Source organism: Malaclemys terrapin, chromosome 11 (genome assembly GCF_027887155.1).
Source record: "Malaclemys terrapin pileata isolate rMalTer1 chromosome 11, rMalTer1.hap1, whole genome shotgun sequence".
NCBI lineage: Eukaryota > Metazoa > Chordata > Testudines > Emydidae > Malaclemys > Malaclemys terrapin.
Genome location: NC_071515.1, coordinates 54,395,485 through 54,420,219, shown reverse-complemented (window position 1 = coordinate 54,420,219; position 24,735 = coordinate 54,395,485). Strand labels below are relative to the sequence as shown.

The following is a 24,735-nucleotide window of genomic DNA, read 5'->3' as shown; positions in this document are numbered from 1 at the left end:
CGACTTGCTCTTAGCAACACAAACGTAAGCTTACAGTATTAGAAAACTTGCCACGTGCACTTTATTAAAAACAGTTTAAACAAATTAAGCACACTATAGTGCTGATGGACTTGCACTAAAGAAGTAGTGCTATAGAAAAAATTCTAATTTATTGATAGAATGATGCAAATAAATTTTTTAAAATTTGTCAATATTTTATTGGAAATTACTATGAAGAGGTATTGGAACATGGATTTGTTTTTAATTAAAAGCAATCTTTCTGGCTTTTTTGGCTGCAAAGTCAGTAATAATGTGATCTTATAACAAACACAAAGTGATGTCTTGTTCGATTGAAAGAATAGCAAGATCAGTCAATGAGCTTTAGTTTTAAGAAACTCCATTCTCCTGATGCTACTGTTATAGGAATTATCAGAAGAATACGAGTGGCAATGTACACATTAGGATATGTTTCAGAGAGGTAGCCGTGATAGTCTGTATCAGCAAAAAGAATGAGGAGTACTTGTGGCACCTTAGAGACTAACAAATTCATTTGGGCATAAGCTTTCGTGGGCTAAAACCCACTTCATCGATGTATGCAGTGGAAAATACAGTAGGAAGATATATATATACATAGAATATATGTCGTCAAGTTTGCTGGTATGAATAAACTGTACATTGTCCATCACTGACTTTGTATAGTTCAAGTCCATTTAAATCAAATGGTTCAGGAGGCTCTCTAGGTTCTTGCACTTTGTAATTAGCTGCTCTTGTTTTCCTATTTCATTGAATTTAGTTATGTCATACAAAAATCCAAACTGTTCATGGTGTGCTCGTCAAGAATTAAACCTTTCATCAACAGCAGGTATTGCTTTATCCATCACAACATTAGAAAATTCAACCTCCAGTTTCTTTTCTGGATCTTCTATGGGTTCATCTGCTCCTTCATATTCTGCTTGCCACTTTTTTTTCGAAACTCTTGTCACATTTGGACATGGAAATTTTGGTTCTACACCAAGTGTCTCTGCAAACTCTCTTACTGTAACCTATGCTTCTTTGAATCCAGTTTCTCTGTATTTCACTAAAAAGTCTGGTGTGTTGTTTAGTAAGGTAAGTGTTGAATCAAGCTGCATCATTGGACTCTGCATTATTTTGCTTACACTTGGCTGGGAATGGCGAATCGCGGCCACTGGGAGCTGCAAGTGGCCGTACTTGCGGATGCTCAGGTAAACAAAACATCTTGCGGCCTCCCAGGGGCTAACCTTGAACAAGCCGCAAACCAAGTTTGGGAACCACTGCCCTACCGTGACCACTTTGGTTACCATTTTGAGCTCTGCTGCCGGGTGGCCAGATACACATGAATGCGCCCTTCCCCTTTTAAAGCCCTGCTAAATTTTGAAATTCCATTTCCTGTTTTCTTGGCGTGGAGAGCTCACCTAGCAATTGCCCAGCTGACCACGCTGGCTCCATGCTGCAGATGCACTCCTGGCTGGAGTACACAGGTGGTGGTGGATCTCCTGGGTCCATGGGGAAAAGAGGTTGTGCAGGCACAGCTCTGTCCCAGCCATAAAAAGGTAGATATCTACGAGCAGATCACTTGTGGCATGGCAGAGAAAGGCTACAAGAGGGACATGCAGAATTGCCACCTGAAAGTCAAGGAGCTGTGGCAGGTGTACCAGAAGGCAAGGGAGGCTAACAGTCATTCTGGTGTGGAGTTGCACACATACTGCTTTTATAAAGAGCTGTGTGCCATCCCTGGCAAAGACACCACCATTACCAAGAGTCCTATGGATACTTTGGGGGAGCTGGAGTCACAGCGAGGAGGAGGAGTATGAGGGACAGGTGACTCGGGGATCCAGTGGTGCAGGGAACCAGCACCTGTTCTTGACTATAGAGCAGTCGAATCAGTCCTTACAGTCCAGCATGGGCAAGACTGATGCAGGGGAAGGAACCTCCTGGTAAATATGCAGTTTACTTTGATATTGCAGGGACACATCTGTTCATTTACTCTTTTTTAATAATTTTAAATAGGAAGAGGTAATGAAATAACTAAGAAAGGTAGAGTTGCTATCTGCTTCTCATTTCCCTGCATAATTAGGCAGAGGGGGTCCTGCAGAACAGTTTATGTGCACAGGGATGTCTTGTGAATCCTCCATAGAGATCTCAAAAGGTTCCTGAAGGTAGTCTTCAATTCTGTGACTAAGGTTTCTGGGGAGGGCTGCCTTATTTTTTTCTGCTGTGGTAGGACACTTCCCAACACCACTAAGCAATGACTTCAGCAGGCACCATTGCAGCATACAAGCTAGCAGCCTACGGACCTGGTCTGTAGTCAGACGCATGCAGGAGCACCCTTTCGGTTTCCATTACCCTCAGGAGTGTGATAACAGCTAAAATCACCACCCACCACCTGTAAAAATGGTGCCAGTATTCAGTTCAATGGCCCTATCCGCATATACTCATGCCCGTGAGCTACCCTCCTCCATAGTCCCAACTTGCCCATTAATCTCCCCCACCCAAGCTGTCCCATGGTTGGGACTGCCACCGTGTTCCATGAATCCCAAGGAGAAGTGAGAATGTAGTGCTTGGAACTTGTGTGGACCAAAGGGAGTCAGTTCAGTATGCCAAGTTTCCATTTATCTTGTGAATACGCTCTCAATAGTAGCTCTGTGCATTGTATCTTTTGCAGCTGGAAATGTGGCCTTGAGGGACTCTCCATTCACATCGGCAGAGCAGCTCCGCCAGATAAGGAGGAGAAGGAAGAGGACGTGAGATGACATGGTCTAAGAGATCCTGCAAGCCGAGCACAGGCTTGGAGGATCACTATCATGGACAGAACAGACAGGGATAGAGCAGAGAGGAGAAAAGCACAGGAGAGAGACATGCAGCAGGACATGCTGTTTGCGTTTTGAGAAGTGTTAGCCGTGCTGGAGACACTTGTTGAACTTCAGTTTCAACAGACCTGTGCTCACTTCCCTCTGCAGCCCACAGAGAACTGCATTTTGGGACCTCCCTACCTCTTCTCCCCCCCCCCCCCTTCCATGTGGTGTCCGGGGCTGCGGCTCTACACCTACCACTCCACCCTGGAAGACAGTACAGACAATCACAGCTGCACATACAGTGACCCATGAGAGACACAGTTGGTGTATGTGTTTGTGAAATGAAAATTACTGTTCTTGCCCCTTCAAAGGTATTTTCCCCCGTATTTATAAAGTCTCATTCAGTTATAAATATGTCCTATTTGCCTGGATTTGGAATAAATAGCTAGTTATGGAAACTGAATTAATCTTTACTAGTTCACAACATATGCTGGCTGGGTCTTGGATCATTCAGAGATAATAGCAATAGGTACGTGTGATGTTACTCTCTGCACTCATTACAAGGTTCATACCAGGGTGCACAAAAACAATGCCAGGCAGAGCATGCTACAGAAATGCACATTACTGTGGCTCACTATTAAGATGATATTTCAATGACTCCCTGAGTCCCTATAGTTCCCTATTGAGCTCTTTTTATAGCCCTGATTTCTGGCTGCTCAAAATCAGCAGACAACCATTCCTCTTCCACCTGGCAGAAACTTTCCTCCCTTTGCTTCACAGATATTATGAAGTGCACAGCAGGCAGCTATAACCATTGAGATTTTTTTTTTCACTGAGGTCTAATCTTGTGAGTAGACTGCACCAGCGGCCTTTCAAATGGCCAAAGACACATTCAACTGTCATTCTGCACTGGCTCAGCCTGTAGCTGAAGTGCTCCTTGCTACTGTTGAAGTGGCCAGTGTACAGCCACAGAAATAAGGGGTAGGCTGGGTCTCGACGGATCACTATTGGCATCTCAACATCCGCAATGGTAATCTGTCGGTCTGGAAAGAAGGTCCCTGCTTGCAGCTTTCTGAACAGGCCTGTGTTCTTAAAGATGAGTGCATCATACACCTTCCCTGACCATCCTGCGCGGATGTTGGTAAAACATCCCCGGTGATTCACCATCACTTGCAATAGAAAAGTAGCCCTTTCTGTTGATGTACTCCATGGCAAGGTGGTCTGGTGCCAAACTGCTGCAAAACCATCCACTACATTCTGAATGTTGCCCGGAATCACAGTCCTTTGCAGTAGGATGCAATTAATGGCCTGGCACACTTGCATCACAGCAACCCCCACGGTGGATTTCCTAACTCCAAATTGATTCCCGACTGATTGGTAGCAATCTGGCATTGCAAGCTGCCACAAAGTCCTCACCACTCGCTTCTCCACTGTCAATGCAGCTCTCATTTTGGTGTTGCTATGCCGGAGGGCTGGGGCAAGTTCCACACACACTTCCAGGAATGTGGCCTTGTGCATCCAAAAGTTCTGCAGCCACAGCTCATCATCCCATACCTGTGTAATGATGCGATCCCACCAGTCAGTGTTTGTTTCTCTGGCCCAGAACCGGTGCTCCACTTTCTGCAGCTGCTCCATGAATGCCAACAACAACCTTGAATTGTTTGTTTCTAGGTCCAACAGCAAGGCAGCCCCTAAGGAATTGTCCTGTTCTGCTGCCCGGCTCCTCTGGCGGCTCTGCAAATACTGCAGGATCAGGTACATTGTGCTTGCAACACTCATCATAGTAGTGCAGAGCTGTGTAGGATCCATGTGTCTCACACCGATGGCAGACGTGCTGGTTTGCAGAGCTTTTGAAAGGAGGCACGAAACATTATGGGATGCAGATAAAATTCTGGGATGGAGTAAAACTGCATCATGGGATGTTGAAACCATGTTCCCAGTCACCCCTGCACAACTCGTTTGCCCTCCTGAGGCATTGCAAACCCGTTCTAAAACACCCTGAGCTAGATGGTGGCAAACTGCACAGTGGGATAGCTATTCACTGTGCACTGCTCTCTGCATCGATGCAAGCCCTGGCAGTGAGGACATGCACTGTTGACCCAAGGAGCACAGTGAACATGCAAAAGTGATTTAATTACTGCGGCGGCTGTACGTCAACGGAACTTAGCTTGAATTAATTTTATAGTGTAGACTTGCCCTTAGAGTGTGAGTGAAACAAATGTTTGTTCAGACTTCTGTGCACTGAATCCACTGTGCTTTACACAGCAATTGTGAGAACTCTGTGAGCAGTGTAGTGATGTGATTAGATCATGGGACTTGTAGTCAGGAAACCTGGGTTCTAGTTGTGACTCTAACTAATTAGCTCTGGACAAGCCACTTATTTTCTCTGCTTTCCTATCTGTTAAGGGGGAATAATAATGCTTACCTCTCTACTTCACAGGGAGAAACATGTTTGGGCCGCTTCCCTGTAAAGTGGCTGTCGACCATGCAGCTGCTTTTAACAGCAAAGGGGCCAGGCAAGGGAGGGTCTTCAAACTTTGCCCGTTAGCAAAATTCCTTTCTCTGTGCCATCTCCTTGGAGGTTGGGACCTGGTGGCCTAACTTCACTTTTTCTGGAGGAAGGAGGGGGAGTAATGATCCTCCTACCCTGCTAGGGTGGCTTCTTGTTCCCCAGTCACTGGGTGTAGGTGAGCAGACTTCCCTCTCCCAGTCCCATCTGGCTTTATGTTTTTACAGACCATCAGGCAGAGACTGTAGGAAGAAGTTCCCTGTCTTTCCTTGCTGTAGTTACTGTTATCGTTTCCCAGGCAGCTGTCCTACACATTATTTGAGCATTTCCCCCTCTGGGGTGGGAGTTATAGGTTTGGCTGTGAACCCCACCTGCCCTGGTGTCGATATCCCTACTTTTGGCTGGAGACACTGCCATCACCATTCTCTGTACTGCCTCTGGTTCTCTTTTCAGGGTAGGCAGAGATCTTAATTCTCTGAAGGATGGGGGTCTCATTTCCCCCCCCCCCCCACAGGTATTTGTTTGCATACTCCATGGAGGTAACCTGATTCCTCTTGGATACTAGCTTCCTCCTTGTCAGCTACTCCATTTGAAGTTTGGCTGACACAGTCACTTTCATGTCTGGAGCTACCTGAGGGGGTCTGATTGACTTCTCCTTCTTTTAAAGCCATAATATCATTCCCCAAAAGGAAAGATTGTGGGGTATCTGACAATGTGCCTGTACTAGCATCCTGGATAGACATCTGTGCTGTCGGCTGAGCGAAGGCTTTTACACCAGAAACTTTAAACCAGATTTCACACCCTGGGAACATTTGATGGGGTTTCATGACTTGGGGCTTAACTATAGTCTTAGCAGCCCCAGTATCGCTCCATCCAATGAATGTCTCCCCATTAACTACCACCTTCCTCTCCCACTGACGGGTAGATGGAGCTGTACCTGGGAGGGTGTAGCATGACGTGGGCAGTGATTTGAAGTGTGAATGTCTCACCATGAACATTATATGCCATTGGCAGACTGGCTGTGCGACTCTCTCCCACCAGAGCTTCAATCACACAGCTAACTCTGAGGGGCTAGGATGCAGCTGGCCTTTCGAGCACTGCACTGGGCCTCAGTGGGTGGATTGGGCAATCCCTGGCCAAGTGTTGCCGCCGTCCACATATGGAACACTGCTTTTGCCCAGCCATCCCAGGGCTTCTCATAGATGGTTTCCCTTCCCCTGGGTGTGCCTCTTGTCTTGGGCCTTAACATAGATGGAATGGGATCAGAGGATAAGTTTGCTATCAAATCCGGCTGAGCTATCTGCATGTTGGTTGGCCCATTTCCAGTTATGGTTACATCTCTGGGTAGTATTCTGAACTGGATACTACTTGAGGACAATTGTGATATAACTGGGTATCTCAACATCATTGTGTCTGCAGTATAGATGGGCCATAAAAATCTGACCTCTGCTAAGCAGTTATTTGATTGAAAATGAAGCTTTAAAAAAAATGGAGCCAAATATTGAAAGAATCAAAGTATTGAAAAAAAGTGATTTGATTTGAGAATGTACCAGGTCAAGTCTTGCCCTCATTTATGTTTACATTGGTAAAAGCTGTGCACATGTATCATGGGCAGAATTTGGCCCCCTATCTAAATTAAATCAGTTACAGCACAAACAGTTCAGTCTAGCGAGGTGTTGGTTTTTTTTTTTTTTTTTTTTTGTTAAGCTAAATGAACCCATTGCCTATAGATCAGGAATTTCAAACCAGGTGGAAAGGTATATGGGCTAACCTGGTATAGCTTAAACACATTAGTGCAGCATGTTGCTATTATGGCAATAGGTACTTCAGAAGAGCTGATTGTTATCTTTCCTAATGATAGGAGGAGGATGTGGCTGAGGCACAATACAAGGAGTCAGGAGGTCTGGCATTTTTTGCTCATGTCTAAATTTTTGTCTGTCAAGAATACCTCTGTGTGTGAGAGCTTTCAGACAAATTAGCTGATGGATTTTCTAGGAATATTTTTCTTACAGCCTAATAAAATTGCACTTGTAGATACAAGCGATAGAGAAGATGAACCTGAAATACTTAGTTCTACCCTGGATTAGGTGATTAGTTAGGATTAAAGATTGACACCAGTGGTAGGAGCAGTGCTTCACTTTATTTTATTGGGTTTATCCTAGGTTTAAATGTGAAGTGCTGTGATTTTTGCCCACTTATTTAAATGGCAAGCTTATATAAAAGACTGTCCACTTTTTTGTAGTGGATTATAAACCATTGACAGTAATAGTATTGCTGTTCTGAAAATACTTCTGTGATATTTGGTGGATTGCTGTCATGAATCCTTAAATAGCTAGAGGAGCAAATAATTGCAGTCTGAAATAAGACTTAATCTTCAGACTGTAGAATACAGAGATTTTTTGAATATTTGAACACACAAGTTGATACAATAGACTAGATCATAGATCTTAGACCAATAATCTGTCTCAGGCCGTGCCCAACATCTGTTTCAAAGGAAGACTAAAATCTGTCTCTAATACATGTGTGCAATGTCATTAACATGAGGTTGTGGATAGGAATGCCTCTTTGACGCCTCATAGGTTATGCCCTGAAATGTGGTGGTGATTACCTTTACTGTAGTTGAAACTTGCATAACTGCAGATGTTAATAGTTATACAGTCATCTAGCATCTATTCCTTTTTTTAAAAAAAAAGTGCAGCCACAATACTTGTCTTGATGATTGCATTGATTCTGTTGTAACAAAGTGGCACTAAAACTCAAAGCTCATTTGAATATATAGAGCTATGATTAGAAGTTTCTGAAATCAATAGGGAAAACATAGGGCACCTAATATCACAGAGCCTTGGTAACTTGGCACGCACCGTGCATGTCCCCTTGACTCCAAAGCTTGGCCTACTAGCCACCTTCTTTCCACCATAGATGAAGCTTCACTTAGGGCTAGTCTACACTAGAATTGCTACAGCAGTGCAGCTGTACCAATGTAGCTGCGCCGGTGTAGTATTGCTAGTACAGATGCTCTGTGCTGACGGGAGAGAGCTCTCCCGTCGGCATAATTCTCCACCTCCCCGAGTGGCGAGAGCTATGTCGACGGGACAGCTTCTCCTGCCAACATAGTGCTGTCCACTCCTGCATTTAGGTCGGTGTCACTTACATCGCTCAAGGTGGCTCTGACTGATGATGTTTCTCCCATCAAAAGTAAAGGCTAGTTAGGAAAACAAATTTGGCCATTGCTCCTTCCAAGCAGATTCCCCACAGCTCGTAGCTTCATGACTAGTGTTGTCACAGTAGCATTGTACTCTGGGTTGGAATCTGCTTTCTTCCCAGAAGACCCCTGTCTGGCTTAGGTAATGCAACACCTCACTCATACTTGTCATTGCCATTATTTGTACCCAGTTCTCAGTCCCTCATGGTTGCAAGACTGCATGATATTGTCTTTTGCCTAATGTTTATTACACAAAAGTGACGGGGGAGGGAAAATTATCAGCTGGAATCTGAGCTACCCAGGAAAGTTTCAAACTACTCCAAAATCTGACTTTGTCCACACAACAAGTCCTTTGTCTGCTTTCTACAAATCTATGCCTATGAATTGGATGTAAACAAACGGAGTTTATTTTTTTAAAATGTTTTCTCAAAAGGTTGAATTTGTGTTAAACAGCAAAATAATTAAAAACACAAACATTCAAAAGCCTACATTCATTTCAGTTTTGAAAAAATAATGAACAGCAAGCTGGCATGTTGGTCCAGTTCCTCCAATCCACCTGAATTGTGCTTAGCTGGGGCACAAAGGTGGCTTACTGTCCCTGATCCTGGGACTGTCTAGAGGCCGTTCCAATTATTAGCATCTGGGTGGTTTGGTAACTGATTGGGTGAATGGTGGATTATATTTTGCAGCCCCACACCTGTAGATCTAACCTTCCTTTACAGTACCTTGCTGGTAAATGTCAATTTGATATTCCTCTTGTGGAATGTAAATACAAACTAATGATCGTTTCCTACACCTGTTCCAATCCAGGATAATTTCATTTAATTGCCTAAAAAAGGATCAAAATTGTTCTCTTAAAAAAACAAAAGACATGCAACAAAGTGTTCCAGGCAAACGAGAGGTGAGATGGATATTGTGTAACATGTCTAGCCTGATTAGACACTGGGCTTCATCTCAGGTTTTGAGCAGCATGCACGGCCACTAGGATGTACCTTGTATCGAAACACCGTATGATTGTAAGTTTCAGGGGATCTCACCTACCTGTACAAAACTTAAAGGCCACCAGGATGCTAACAACTTAATAATCTTTAAGCTTTTTTTTTTTTTTTTTTTTAATTGCACAGTGCTTGGTCTCAGGTGGTGACAATAAAACTCAAAATGGGAAAGGGAAATGCCATTATAGCTTGCTTACATGCAGTCTATGAGCCCTTACATTCCTTTGCAATTCTTCAACTGCCTCTTTCCCTAGGGAAATTTTACCAAGGGCATTTTTTTAACCAGTTCAGATCCCAGCCTGTCATCCTATTGACAACTCCACTTGATTGCCCTTTCTGACAGATGATACCTGGTATTCAAGCATGTACTTGTTAACAGCTCTTTGAATAGTGAACATCTAATAGCACATCACTGAGGTTAAGGTAATAAGTGCCTGTCAGTTGGCAGATACATTCTGATAACCTCACTTCTCTAAGTCTAAGGGGTGGTTGTTCACTTGGACGTCAGATTGTCATTCATTCTTTTTGGCTTAATACCAAAGCATTGTGCCTGTTCCTGTCCCATACAATCCTTTTCTGTCCTCGAATAGTGATCATGCCTCATATATAGCAAAACTATTTTAGTATACAAATAAAGCAGGAGAATTTACTACCTCAGATTTATTTACTGGCTAAGAAAAATGTGATCTACATCTCCTTGTTTCCCATGGTCACAATTGGCTTCTTTGGGTCACAGGATTATTTAATTAATGAGAGGCTTTGGGGACAGGGCTTGAAAGATTTACACACCTAGTATCCTGGGAATTAAGCTCACTAGCCAGGGGTAAATGCCTGTTACCACTTTTCTCAGGGTCATGCCCCCTACAATTTAAAGGCACACAAAAAAGAAAAAATTTGGGGCTCCTGTCTTTTATTTTTCTTTGTTTTTCAGCAATGGGGAGTATTAGAGGATCACTAAAGAGTTACAGAAGATGTAAAGAAATACAGCTATTCAAGGATATCTTAGGGCAAGTCTACACTACAATGTTAAATTGATGTAAGGCAGCTTATGATGACTTGTTCCTCCCACTGCTGTAACTCGCCTGCTATGCCGACCTAATAAATCCACTCTGACGAGCGGCGTAAGGCTTAGTCAATGTAGTTCATGTGGGAGCTCTGTGCAGCAGGGAGCTGAGAGCTCAGGTGACAGCCGGGCTCCAGCTGGGAGCTCCATGCAGTGGGGGGGGGGAACGAGGGGGGGAGCTGAGAACCTGGAAAGCAGTCAGACTCAGCACTGAGCTGAGAGGCCAGCTCTCAGCCCCGCACTCTGCCCTTCTTAAGTCAGTGCAAGCACTCCTGGTGAGGATATGCACCATAGACAGAAGGAGGGTGGTGTGGACATGAAAAACTGCAGTAATTAATGTGGTGGTTGTAAGGTGACCTAACTTAGGTCGACTTAGTTGTGTAGTGTAGACAGGGCCTTAGGCGCTGGTTCATCAAGACACTTAAGCATGTAAGTAGCCCCACTGAAATCAACAGGATCACTCGGGGTCTTAATTACCTTGCTGAATCAAAGCCTTGGAGATCTCTCTCCTATGGGAGAGTTCTGCTTTCATGGAAGGAAAGAAACCCGAATGCCAACAGATGGTAAGAAAGTAAGGATGGCCCAGTGGTTCGGTCTCTCACCTGGGACTTGGGAGTTGTGGCTTTAGTTCCCTGCTCCGCCAGACTTCCTGTGTGACCTTGGGCAAGTCACTCAGTCTCTCTGCTTCAGTTCCCCAACTGTAAAATGAAGATAATAGCACTTCCATGCTTCAAAGGGCTGTTGTGAAGATAGATAAGTTGAAAGACAATGAGATACTACAGTAATGGAGGGCTACATAAGTACCTAAAACAGATAGAATTGTGGCAAGATTTGTAATGGGGAACCATTTCAAACATAACCATTGTAAGTCTTGGTTTAGTAGGTACCCGTGTGTCTAATTCATTCCAGGTAAATCAGTGTCACCAATGTAAAACGTTCAAGAATCACAAATCCATTCCCCACAAACAGACATGACATTGGTTTAAAAATAAAGATTTTTTTTGGGGTGGGGGAGAGGGGAGAAGAATTGTGGGTGCTTTTTATTTGCCTCCTGGCTTCACTTTGGGTCATCCATCACATTTTCAAACTTTTCCCTGTAAATACAAGGGCTAGAAACATAATTCAAACAACCAACCAAACAAAAAAACCCCTAAGTTTCTCAACTATTCAGATTTGTGCAGAAGATCAGGCTTTAAGAAAAACCTAAATATTGCAAGGCTTATCGTAGAATCACAAGAATTGGGAACAGTGAAAAATCCATTAACAGTGGATTGTTTGAATCCACATACTGAAAGATTCCTTTATTTATTTATTTTATTTTTTAAATCACAATCCAAATCAGTTGTTGTTAAACCAAGCTTAATTTAATGCTAAACATGCAGCATTATTACAAAGTGCTATTGAATTGAATACTGAAACAGGACACGTTTTTAAAGATAATGTAATTTGTATCTATGTGAACAAAGAAGTGTATGAAATGTCAGGCATGAGGGTGTAAACTAATCACTGTAGGATCCAGGAAGGACTGTTTATCCCCTTGTATATTGCATTTATGAACCGGCTGTGTGCATTTTTATTTTCACCTTCCTCGAATGTACCGAGTATTGGCTGTTATAGTAGGCAGTATATCTGATTGATTGAAAGGATCAATAGTCAGACTTTGCATGGCAAATCAGACATACTTGTACTGAAAAAGAAAATCCATATGGTAGGCCTATTTATATGAACAAAATAGCTAACAAATGATTGTTCTCCTTATGTTTCCTTTCATCTTCTATTATAAAGAAGGATGGTAACATTCCTAGATGTTACGCTTAAAAAGAGTGCCCTAACATTACTCCTTTTTGAAATTTTAACTCCTTTAATCGCCTCAACTAGTGAACAAATATATTCATTCTTATTCAGTGGACCCTCTCTTTATATATTCACAATCATATCTGCTTATTTTTCTGAATGGTGACTTGCTAGAAACTAGATCTTCCCCTAGAACAAGTGATGGCGTTTTGGTTTTGATCAACTTTTATTTTCATGGAGACTAAGGGATTTAAATTCTGTTTTAACTGCAAAACTAAACTCAGACTTAATTATACAGAGCCTAATTTTTATTTACACCAAGACCCCTTTACATTGCTCTGACTGAACTTAAATGGGGTGTAAATAAGGCCCCCTTTAGCTGGCAGGGGAATGGGATACCTTAGTGAAAATGAGAATAGGACCCAGTGTCACTATTGGTTGCTCCAAAATATGCTGAAGTGCAACAGTTTTTCAGTTTTCCATAATACAGTGTTATTTCTTGTAAAGTTTGAAAGCTGGGAGAAGTAGATGATTCTTGGGTACAGTAGACCTTGCCTACTCTGTCTTGAGCCACACTAGCTTTGGACAGCACCTTTACGTGTCAGTATGGTCTCCCCATCTTCAGATGGCCTCAACCTGCATTGCCTGGAACAAAAATGTCACTTGGTTCCCCAAATCAGATACTGGTATTGGCTATGCAGGGTGTATGTTGTCCATATTGTGTAAAATCAGAATGAATGTGCAAGTTTAGTTGTGTTGTGATAACAGGGTAAATCTGTAGGCCCGAATTTTGAGCTCAACTGTAAAAAGTCAGTGAAAGTTCATAAGATGTCACAATAAGCTATAACAACAAATGTTGATGGGGAAAAGATGCAGAAGCAAGATGGACAGACTGAATTAGTCCAAACAAAAAGACCTCTTAATAAAATTCAAGGACTGTGTTAAGACCATGCATGGTCAACAAGAAGCCTCACCGTATTTCTTGTCGTTCCTTTCTCTCCTTTTGCCTTCTGTTTAATAAGAGTCTGGCTTAGCCAGCTAAGATTCCATGATTTGCAACACTGCTGTGAACCTATGAGCAGAGAGGCAGCTAAAAGCAATGTCTTAAGCAGCTGATACTGTATAAGTTTGCCTGATCTGAGGCCATGTCTACACTTACCGGGGATCGACATTGCTGCGATTGATGCAGCGGGGGTTGATTTAGTGTAGGGTTACCATATTTTGTGCCTCCAAAAGGAGGACACTCCACGGGGCCCTGGCCCCGCCCCCAGCCCCGCCCCCTCCCCAAAGTCTCCGCCCCCTCCCCTGCTTCCCGCGAACATTTAATTCGCGGGAAGCCTGGGCAGGTAAGGGGGCGTGTGGGGGGAGGAGGTGCGGCCCAGGCTGGCCCCCCCGGCGGCTCCAGCCTGGGTCGGCTCGGGCCCTGGGGTGCCGGCCCTGGCCCCCGGCCGACCACCCCCGGCCCGCCCAGCACTGCCGGCCCCCGCCGGCCCAGCGCACCCCCCCCGGCTCCCGGGCCCGGCGGCCCAGCGCACCCCCCCCGGCGGCCTGACCCCGCGGCCCAGCGCACCCCCCCGGCGGCCCGGCTCCCGGCCCGACCCCCAGGCCCCCCGGCCCAGCGCACCCCCCCGGCGGCCCGACCCCGCTGCCCAGCGCACCCCCCCCGGCGGCCCGGCTCCCGGCCCGACCCCCCAGCTCCCGGCCCCGCAGCCCAGCGCACCCCCCCGGCGGCCCGGCTCCTGGCCCCGCGGCCCAGCGCACCCCCTCGGCGGCCCGACCCCGCGGCCCCGGCCCGGCACTGCGCCCCTGGACCCCGGCCCGGCACCACGCGCCCGGCCCCGCGACCCCGGCCCAGCCCTCCCTCCCGATTTTCCCGGACATGCCCGGCTTTTGGGGATTTCCCCCCGGACGGGGATTTGAGCCCCCAAAAGCCGGACATGTCCGGGAAAATCCGGACGTATGGTAACCCTAATTTAGTGGGTCTATGAAGACCCACTAAATTGACTGTAGAGAGCTCTCTGGTCGACTCTGGTTCTCAACCGGAACAAGAGGAGTAAAGTAAATCAATGGGAGACCATCTCATGTCAACGTAGCGCAGTGAAGACACCGCTGTAAGTTGACCAAAGCTACGTCGACTCCAGCTACATTATTCACAGGAGCTGGATTAGCGTAATTTAGGTCAATTTACTGGCAGTGTAGACAAGGCCTGAGTGTCTGATAAGATGATGTGCTGTGCTTGTGGCCCCCTCCCCAGCAGTGAGGTTGCAAGTGAAAGTCAATACTAGAGACAGAAGCTGTGTTTTCTATTTGCTGTTCTTTTATCTCCCCTTTTGTGTGTGTTTGTCTTGTTTTGTTGTCTTAGGAAACAGGATCAGACTTTAACAATAACAACAGCTCCAGGCCATCTCAACGGACTTCTTTTCCCCAAAATGTACAGCTATTACCATATTTAATATCATCTAAAAGACTGTCAAGCAAGGTTTTTTTTTTTTTGTCTTAAGAATTCTCTAGCTAAAGGGAAAGGGAACAAGGGATGTTAAAAAGAGAGCCTTATTTATTGTTTTCTATTTCAAATGCTTGATTGTTTTTCTTTTCTGTATCTTTATTAAAAGGTTAAAAAGATGTTTAATGATGTATTTGCCATGGTACCAAGCAGGATGAGGTCTTTGTATACCAGACTTTGAACCTTGTTTAAAACTGTTTAATGTTGGACCATGACTATGTTATCTTAACACCTTTAACTCTTTGGGCTCATATATTCCATCTAAATTAATACATCAGTTACCAGTTTTATAAGCATTTCTCATTTTCAAGTTGGACCCATGTAAAGTTAACCAATTCTATGTTCTTATTGAAGTAAGAATTTAGCTGCTTTCATTATTGGCCCAGATGGAGCTAAGTGAATGTGTTAGAGGATTGCTGTGCTCCTGACAGACCTTTACTTGGTGGTTTTAGAAAGTTCACGCTTTATTTTTATGATTAAACATGAACTTTGCAGCCAAGAATTCTTCTCTTTAAATAGTTCTTCATACAGTTCTGAGACACAAACACTTCACCCAGGGAGCTGCCTATTTGGCTCTTATGAATATATAAGAAACTGAATATCAATTTTTGGACTAGACTAAAGGCTTACATTTTGCATTACATCTCCACCTGTAACTCTCATTGAAATCCATGCACACTTTGAATTCAGAACCAAGCCCAAGTATAACATTTAGTACCTAAACCCATGTCTTTTTTTCGTGTCCCTTATGACTTAATCCCTCAAGTGGCATTAATACAGCAGGTTAATATGAGATTCTCATAAAATGGGGATGAGAGAACCGGGTATAGGACTGAAAACCAGAACTATCCTAGGTTCTAGTCCTGGCTCTCTGACTTGCTGTGACCTTGGCCAAGTGACTTGACCTAGTCTGTTTCCCTATATGTAAAATCATCGCCGTTCATCTACTTTGTCCAATGCCAATATTGGATAAGAGTGACTTCTGACTGTTTCTTGGTTTAGGTAAGTACCTAGATCACCAGCCATCTTAGACGTAGGCCCATTTTACAAATGGGGAACTGAGGCACAGAGAGGCTGATTGACTTGCCCACGGTCATACAGGAAGTCTGTGGTAGAATAGGGTCTTGAACCCAAATCTCCTATCTCCTAGGCTAGTGCCCCACCACTGGACCATTCTTCCTCTCCCGGTTGTAAAATGGTGCTAATTATATTTACTTACCTGAAGGTGTTGTGAAAATTAATTACCGGTAGTTAATATTTGAACATCACTTTGAGCTGCAAAGTGCTCTCAGTTAAGTGTTTGATAAATTGGGCCTATGTTTTGTTTGGTGAATGTACCTGACATGGAACACAAGAAAATTGAAGTCAGTTACTTTGTAGAGTTGGTATGGACATCTCCTGAGCTAACGGCAATCCCTCATTAACTGTGCGAACACTTTACTGAAGATGAGATTCTTTCTGAGTCAATATTTGTTTTTTCTCTGTACACCTCTACTCCGATATAACGCTGTCCCCGGGAGCCTAAAAATCTTACCGTGTTATAGGTGAAACCGTGTGATATCGAACTTGCTTTGATCCGCCGGAATGCCAGCTCTGCCCCCTTGGAGCACTGCTTTACTGCGTTATATCCGAATTCATGTTCTATCAGGTCGCGTTATATCGGGGTAGAGGTGTAATGCTTTTGTGTAGCATTCTGGAGGTGCCATCCATGGCATGACACAGTTGCTATTCTAAATGCCATATTTCTGGGATTTATCTATGGCTCAGTCATACAAAATTTGCCGAGTAGTGAAATTTATCATTCAAGATTTGGCTCAGGAGTGATGCATATAATTTTCCCCTATAAATCTGTATGATTTTATTTGCACCAAGGGAGCTTTAAATATATTGCATAAAGTTTAGCAGTTTAAAATTGGGTTACACTCAGAAAAGTGATGGTAAAAATGACTCATTCTTATTCAGAGGATTGTCTCTATATATTCACTATCATGTCTGCTTATTTTCCTGAATAAAGTAGATTTTTACTACATTTTGCACGTCAGCACTTAATAGCCAATACAGATAAGGGTGAATTATCTAGATTCTATTTTGGGTCTTACATGAACAGAATTGATAACTTAAGGACTTGATGCACAGCATTTTACAGGCCTACTTGTATCAATATCCATTAATTTCAGTGGAATTTGAGTGTGCTCAGAACCTCTCAGAATTGAGGCTCTAAATTACTAGGCTGATACTTTAAAAAAAGTCTAACTTTAGTCATATGAACAGTCCTATTTAAGTCTGGTGTAATGATGGATGAGTGAGAGAGAGAGTACAGCATAGGTTTGGTTTATACTACAGAGTTAAGTCGAGGTAAGGTAACTTAAGTCGACCTAATTATGTCATACTATAGTCTTGTTCCCACCAATGTAAGTGCCCTACTACAGCCACATCATTACTCTGCCTCCACAAGAGGCATAGGGCTTATATCGGGGTAGTTAGGTTGATGCCGTGTCCACGTAGATGCTGCGGATTACTTAGGTTGGCTGTTGGCTCTCATTCTTGTCAATTTCATGTCTCCAGGCTGGAGCTGTGAAATTGACAAGTAAGCTGGGCAGTCACCTGGGGCTGGGGTTGGGACTCCAGCTAGAGCCCAGCTGTCCCCCCAGCTCAGAGTTGAGAGCAGGGGGCAGGCCTGCTCCTGGTGGGAAGTGAGGAGCTGAGAGGGCAGGCCTGCTCCCAGTGGGGAGCTGAGAGCCCAGGGCAGAGCTGGGGTCCTGGTGAGGAGCTGTGTGTGGAGCTGAAAACCTGGACTGCCCCTTGTAAGTCGATGGAAGTGCTCCTGGTGAGGACGAGCACCACCGACAGAAGGAAAGTAGTGTAGACATAACCTAAACTTAAGTGGACTTATGTTGTAGTGTAGATATGCCCTTAGCCTTCAGTTTATAGGGCAGACAGGAAAAAAATTCTATATCTATAAACTGAGCACATTTGATATGGAGTCATTTGGAAGAAACAAAAATGCTGTACTTATTCAATTTTCAGAGTATAATAGCACTTGAGGATGTCTTAGTCAGGACAAATGTTAAAGCAAATCTGCCTAGCTAGTGAGCTAAAGTCTTTTTGAAAGAGCCAAAGAGCAAAGGCGGGATCAATATATTTTTTTTTTAAGCAAAATATCTTTGTTCAGAGTATTATTTCATCTCATGTAATGGTTGAACTGAAGGAGCTTCCTAGATTACTTCTTGAGCTATTTCTCCCCCTCCGACCCCCAATTCTATAGTTTCAGCCTGATCAAAACCCCTCCATCTCCTTAGTTTTAGGATACCATGTACAGATGAAGTGTCATGGGAATGTTTGCACATGAGTTTTGTCTCCACCTAACTTCCCCAGCTTGGTGGGCAATCATGATACAGTAACTCACAGACTCTATCATAGCACGTTGAGAACTGGATTGATGGACTCAATAGTAAAAGAGATCAGCCTTCTGTAAAGTAGAACACATCCTTCCAAATAGGTTTGGCAGACCTTTAGGCTTAGATCTGTCAAACTGTGTACCGTAGATGGTTGCCGTTAACAAGTTGGCACTTGCTAGCTGTGACGAAGTGGGAATGTTCTTAATGGAATGGGGGGAGGGATAGCTCAGTGGTTTGAGCATTGGCCTGCTAAACCCAGGGTTGTGAGTTCAATCCTTGAGGGGGCCATTTAGGGATCTGGGGCAAAATCAGTACTTGGTCCTGCTAGTGAAGGCAGGGGGCTGGACTTGATGACCTTTCAAGGTCCCTTCCAGTTCTAGGAGATGGGATATCTCCATTAATTTATTTATTTATTTATTTATTTAATGTTTTCTCTGAATACTGTGTGGGTGCCTCAGTTTCCCCTATGCATTTCTTAAGTATCTAGATGGTGGGATAAGGGTGTGCGATTGTTGCAGAGCCCTAGAGGGCAGGGGTGTGCAAAGGTCTGCACAGAGAATGGCCGACACCCTGTCTCCTGGCAACTAATGGCCTGGGCACCTCCTCTGCAAAGGTGCCAACTGAAGGTGTTGGAGAACAAAGAGATCAGGTGATCTCTTGGCCCGGGAAAGAGACAAAGGGAGAGGAGGGGCTGGGGAGTTTGTTTGGAGCGGGCTGGTAAAATGGAGGGGAGCCCAGATGGGGCTCTGGCTTCCCTGGCCCCACAAGATGGACCTGACTGTCGGGGTCCTGTTGTCTGTACCTGCAAGATCTGTCTTGGACTGTGTTCCTGTCGTCTAAATAAACCTTCTGCTTTACTGGCTGGCTAAGAGTCATGGTGAATCGCAGGAAGCCGGGGGTGCAGGGCCTTGACTCCCCCAAACTCTGTGACACTAGCATAGCAGTTAGACTACCACGTTCCACCCCTCTCCCCTGCCCCAACACATACACGGTACTTAGCATACGACAGACTTGTGAGAACTGTTAAGGAATATTGGCTCTTTAATGCCGTCTACTATATGTGGGTAATACATTCAGATAACATAACAATGGGACCAGATGGTGCATGGAATTGGTAATGGGTCGCAGTGTCTTTAACCTTTAGGTGAATCTAATCCAAAATCAGTAGTTGTTGAACATTCAAATCATGATAATGTCTAGAGGCTTAGAGTCAGGGCCCCGCTATGTCTGGCACTGTACAAAGGTACAGCTGTATGGCCTTATCTGTTGCACATTGTTCAAACCCAGCTCAGGAGACTGAATTATTAATTTTTTCATGGGCTTTTCTTTGGAGCACCCCACAACAGTATCAGAGTGCTTCACAAGCATTAATTTATCTTCACCACACTCCTGATAGGTATTAGCCCCATTTTACAGATGGGGAGAAGAGGCACAGAGATATTAAGGTCTAATTTCCACTAATTTTGGTGACCAATCTGAGATGACTAGAACCTGATTTTTCAAAGCACTTAGAATTATATAGCACTTCCCCTTTTTCCCCTGCACTCCATCTCCTTGCCAGATCTTTCTCCCTTCCCCATGTCTCCATTTCCCCCCACATACGGGCTGCTAATCCTAGTTTCCTTGTTCAGACATTCCCAGTCTCCTCTCCAGCTCCTTGTCTTATCTCTGTGTCCTCCCCTCCCTACATAACTCTTACTGGCTCCTAGTCCCAGCCTTCCCACTCAACCAGTCTTAGCCTGCCCTTCCTACTGGGGCACCCAGCCTCCTTGCTCATTCAGTCCGAATCTCCCCCTTTCAATTTCCAGTTTCTCTCCACTGCCATCCAGTCTATCACTAGCCTCTTTGTTCCAATTTCTCCTTTCCCTCCCCTCAGTCCAATTTTTGTCCCCTCTTTTCATTTGAATCAGACAGCTTCTGTCTCCATGTTGCCTGGATGTCAACAGTGGGGTCATTGAGAGCCCAGGAGAAATGGGATGCCTGTTGTCAGTTGTAGTGCCAGGCCCCACGCTGGCCTGGAGCAGCTGGAGGCAGCCATTAAGGGAAAGCCTTTCTAAGCTCCAGTAGCCCAAGGCTGGAACATGTGCAGTCTGGTTAGCACAAGGAGCTGCGAGAGGCTCAAGCATGCTTTGTAAGGATAGAATCTTCAGACATTTTAGCGGCTCCAATTTAAGAAATCTCTACTGAGCATGTGCGATGTGCAATCTTTCAAAGGCTTATAACTTGGCCAAATTTGGGAGGATTTTCATGGGGATGGCAAATAGCACATCCCTGACACAAAGGTCATTCCTGCTCCAAAACATGGAGGTGCAACAGCTGTTCGAAGCAAAGGTCTCAATTTTTTGTCTAACATGGGCAAAAAAAATTATTTTTCTTTAGCTTCACTTTAGAAAATGGCTGGAATGTTTTGGCTGGAATGTTTTGGCTGAAATAAAAAACAAACACACACAAAACAGCTGAGACAGCCACCAGGCATGCAAAATTTCAGCCAAATGGTTAAATTTTCACAAAATTATAAACAACTGAAAATGGAATCTTATAATAGGAGCCGCCAAGCAACCTTAATAGGTGTGGCTATTATTACCTACAGTGACAGTGCTTGTGCAAAAGAGATTAGAATCTGAAAACTGTTGCTGTGGTCTGAGTCCAGTTCTTAGATGTACACATCCCAACAAGCACTGTTGTTGGCAGTTCATGCAGAAAGACGTAGTGAGCATGGAAGTGGAACTTCTTTCCCCCTAGTTGTGTTGCCTTCAAATCAGAGATGAAGCATGTTGCCCTGGGGGGCTCTCCATTTGTTTTGTTTTTTTGCTAGGCTCAGGCCTCGTGTTGTTTTACATTGGATAGGCAGGGGAGTGGAAGCTGGGAAAGCTGAGGTGTGTTCCAACTTTGCCACTGACTGGCTGTGTGGCCTTCGGCAAATAATTTAACTTCTGTGGCTCGCTTTGTTCATAATTAAAATGAGGCTAATAATATTTACCCACCTCCCTCACAGGAGTGTTGTGAGGATTAAGCAATCGACTTTGATCATAACAATGTCTATGGTGGCACTGCATGCAGAATTGGAAAGCATTGTGCCCATACAAAGAGGGGGATTCTGCCTCCCAGCTTCCCTCTCTGCCCCCAGCTTAAAGAGAAAAGACGTACTTGAAACAAAAGTGCAAAAACTTACTATATTAAGAACTTAGGAAGAATTCGGAAGCCATTGGCAGTGCATAACAACTTTATTGAACCTACTAAGGTATGGACAATGCTACATGTTATGCACCAGTAGGTACATAATAAATTTACAAACTTTTAGTCTATACAATCATAGAAATGTAGGACTGGAAGCTCCCCAAGAGGTCGTCTTGTCCAGCCCCCATGTTGAGGTAGATCCAAGTAAACCTAGACCATATCTGACAGGTGTTTGTCCAACCTGTTCTGTTGGTGGGAAAGTAGTTTCCTGGAGTGGAGCTATGGAGCTACCAAAGTTCATGTCTCAAGTATAAAAAGACTGAGGGTAGTTGTTCAAACACCTACTATGCCTTTCTCTGTTTTATTCATCTGCATTTATGTGAGGAGCAAGAAACTGAGCCTGAGAGCTGTGGTGTTGATTCCCCAAATTCCCTTTCAAACCTTCTCACTTATTTTCTACTTCCAGGAAATCCTTTTCAGCTCTGGAAAGAGACAGTAAAACAGAGATTAGGATTAGAGCACAATCTGCTTGCAGGTAAATGTCATTCATGTTTCATAATAACCTGCCTGAAAAAACCTGTGCAGTTTAAACACCTCTGTTCTATTAAAAGCACGTGGCTGACAGGTGGTTCTGCTGGCACAAGTTAGTATCGCATCCCATCTCCACCCAGGAGACTCGGTCTGTATAGCTGTGCAATTACCACACAAAACATATTTAACCTAATTATTGTTTTGCTGGAATATAAAGCTATCCTGGCCAATGCTGGATGCTTTAGAGCAGAACACATAATTAAGGACCTGATCCTGTAAACTCTGGCTCAAGTGCAGACCAATTGAAATTTGGCTCGTTAAGAGTTTGGCAGGATTGAGCCATAAGATTTTTATTTTCCCTAAGTGAGTGGATGTGATTTAATACAGGTAGGTTAGCAGAAGTTTGAGTGATGAGCTTTGGCATTAGTTGGTCTGGTATCTTTACTGCTTTTGCATTTAAAAAAAAAACAAAAATCAGCCAATACCAGTGCTTGTTGTTCTGTTAAGCATAAATAATGTGCTCATCACATTAAGACATAAATACAGACAGTCTTTTTGCTTCAGTGATCTTCCAATCTAAAAGTTATGGTGGAGGATAATTTAATAAAACTTGCTAATGGAGGTCCTGTATTGTTAAAGGTTCCTTCAGTCCCAACATACAGTGTACCTCTGTCTGTGTCCTGCATCATCCAACAATTCCAGTTGTGATATTTTCCTGAGCAAGGAATAATAGTCAAGCTAAATTGTATAGTGCTTTGAGAGAGAGAGAGAGAGAGAGAGAGAGAGAGAGAGGCATCTAAGACCAGCATCTTCTATGCACGTTTTAAGTGGTTCCATTATGAGGATCACAGAGCAAAGGACTTTATAAGAAGTGATTTTTATTTTGGTATATCCTTTGATATGACAAATAACTTAACTCTTTTATTCTAGGGGATCTTCTAGTTATAAACATAGTGGGTATTGGAATAGATGTAGCTGTGTTTTATTCCTAGTAGCATTTGTTTAACAACTTTTGTGCTTCATATTACCCCCATATATCTAGTGCAATTTCCAAGTGAATCCCACATTTCAGGGGATTTCAAGATTTAAAAAGATTTCAAGACTAAAAAGAATTTGAATTACATATACATTTTGTTTATTATACCAAATACCAAGAATAAGAATGTTTTCAAAACCTTTCCTTAAAGAAAATAAGAGGGTTTAGAACAACAGAGCATTGGAAGTTAAACTGCATAACGTTGAAGGCAAGCCCCTAACAATTTCCCTGTGAAGGAATCCGGTTAGGTGGTTAATAATCACTGTTTAATCAAATGACCAGAAAGATGTGACAAATGAACCAGGCTTTCTACTTCATTAGTTATAGGAAATAAGGGATTCAGTGTGTGGAACAGATGCATAACTGCTTGAGAGAAATTAGGTATAGGGCTGAGAAGGAAATTTGAACTGTGCAGAGATGCTATATAACACTTTGTACTCTCGAAGCTCTGAAGTATAGGCTTGAGCCCTAATTTATATACGTTCAAGTACGCTGTTAATTTAACACACATTTGAACCTCTTTAGAAACTATTAGTCATTCAAAAATGAAGGGCAATTGTCACTATGCTAGTTTGGAAGATTGCAGGGTGAGTTGTTAAAATAAAATGAACTTGCCCACTTTTGTACGCTCTAGGATAAACTGAATTTCAACATTCAGGTTCACAATAGCTTCCCTGCTACCCCTCCTCAAGCACTAGAAATAGCTTGCAACACAGACATAAGGGCACTGGCCCTTTAGTTGGAGCCATTTTGTGAGCTCAGAGGGCCAGCCCCACCTCTGTGTGTTGCTGTGGCACCTCTTGACCAACCCCAGAATTTTCTTGTTGGAGAGGGGTGTTGCCATTGGTCAATCTTGGGGGGTCTCTAAAGGCAGCTAAGATTGGCTGATGGGACGCCACCCTTAAAAGGCAGTTTAGAAGCAGGCCTTTTCCTGTTCCATCTCTGTTATTGCAAATATCCTCCTTCCTGCAGAGCTCACTGGTTTTGAGCCAATTTAAAGTGTTGCTTCCTGTTTTTTTATCATGCTTTGAGTGATTGCGGGGTTTTTGGTTATCAGATTGTGTGGGTCCTTTTGAACTTCAAAGCAATTATGCAGGTTATGTTGAATGGTCACAAAATACCCAAGATATGAGCATGGGTGTTGTGGTTTAATTTACTGACATTTTTTTCATAGGATTGCAACAGAAACAATTTGTCTTAGTGTGATGGCTGCCATCTTGGTCAACATACTGGGAATTCAACTCAGGATCTCCAGAGCCAAAAAAACCTCATGAACTACTACAACTTGAGCTAAAGATCACTGACTAGATCTATAACAGATTCATGTCCTCTGCAGATCAGGCACAGGGGGGACTTGTAACACACATTTGTCTGTGGGTTACATTAGCAGCAGGGATCAGTCCCCTGTTAGTGGGGTTAGAATCATTAAGATGTGATGGTTGGTTCCCTGCCCATTGGAGATTGGGAAATAGGGTAAATGCCCTTTTCTGTATTAGCACTTCTGTGCTGATGTAAATTAGATTGGCATGAACATCTTAGCCCTTGTGAGGTAAGGCAGTTCACCATGCAGTAGCTTGCATGAGGCCCACAGGCTTGGGATTCAATGGGTCTGTCAGGACCCTGGGGTTAGGTCTTGAACAATTAGTGTGGTCTGGTTTTAAGTACTGAAATGGGGGGCAAGTGGATGGTGGCCTGAGGTCTTTAGATGTTGGTTTAGTTGTCATTTTAAGTTATG

At 43.7% G+C, this 24,735-nt stretch overlaps 1 protein-coding gene across 2 annotated transcripts in view; it reads left to right on the top strand.

Annotated features, from left to right (window-relative positions):
- The window catches only part of LYPD6B (LY6/PLAUR domain containing 6B), a 118,741-nt gene that overhangs the window by 8,698 nt on the left and 85,308 nt on the right, over positions 1-24,735 (top strand). The gene's annotated exons all lie outside the window — the stretch shown is intronic.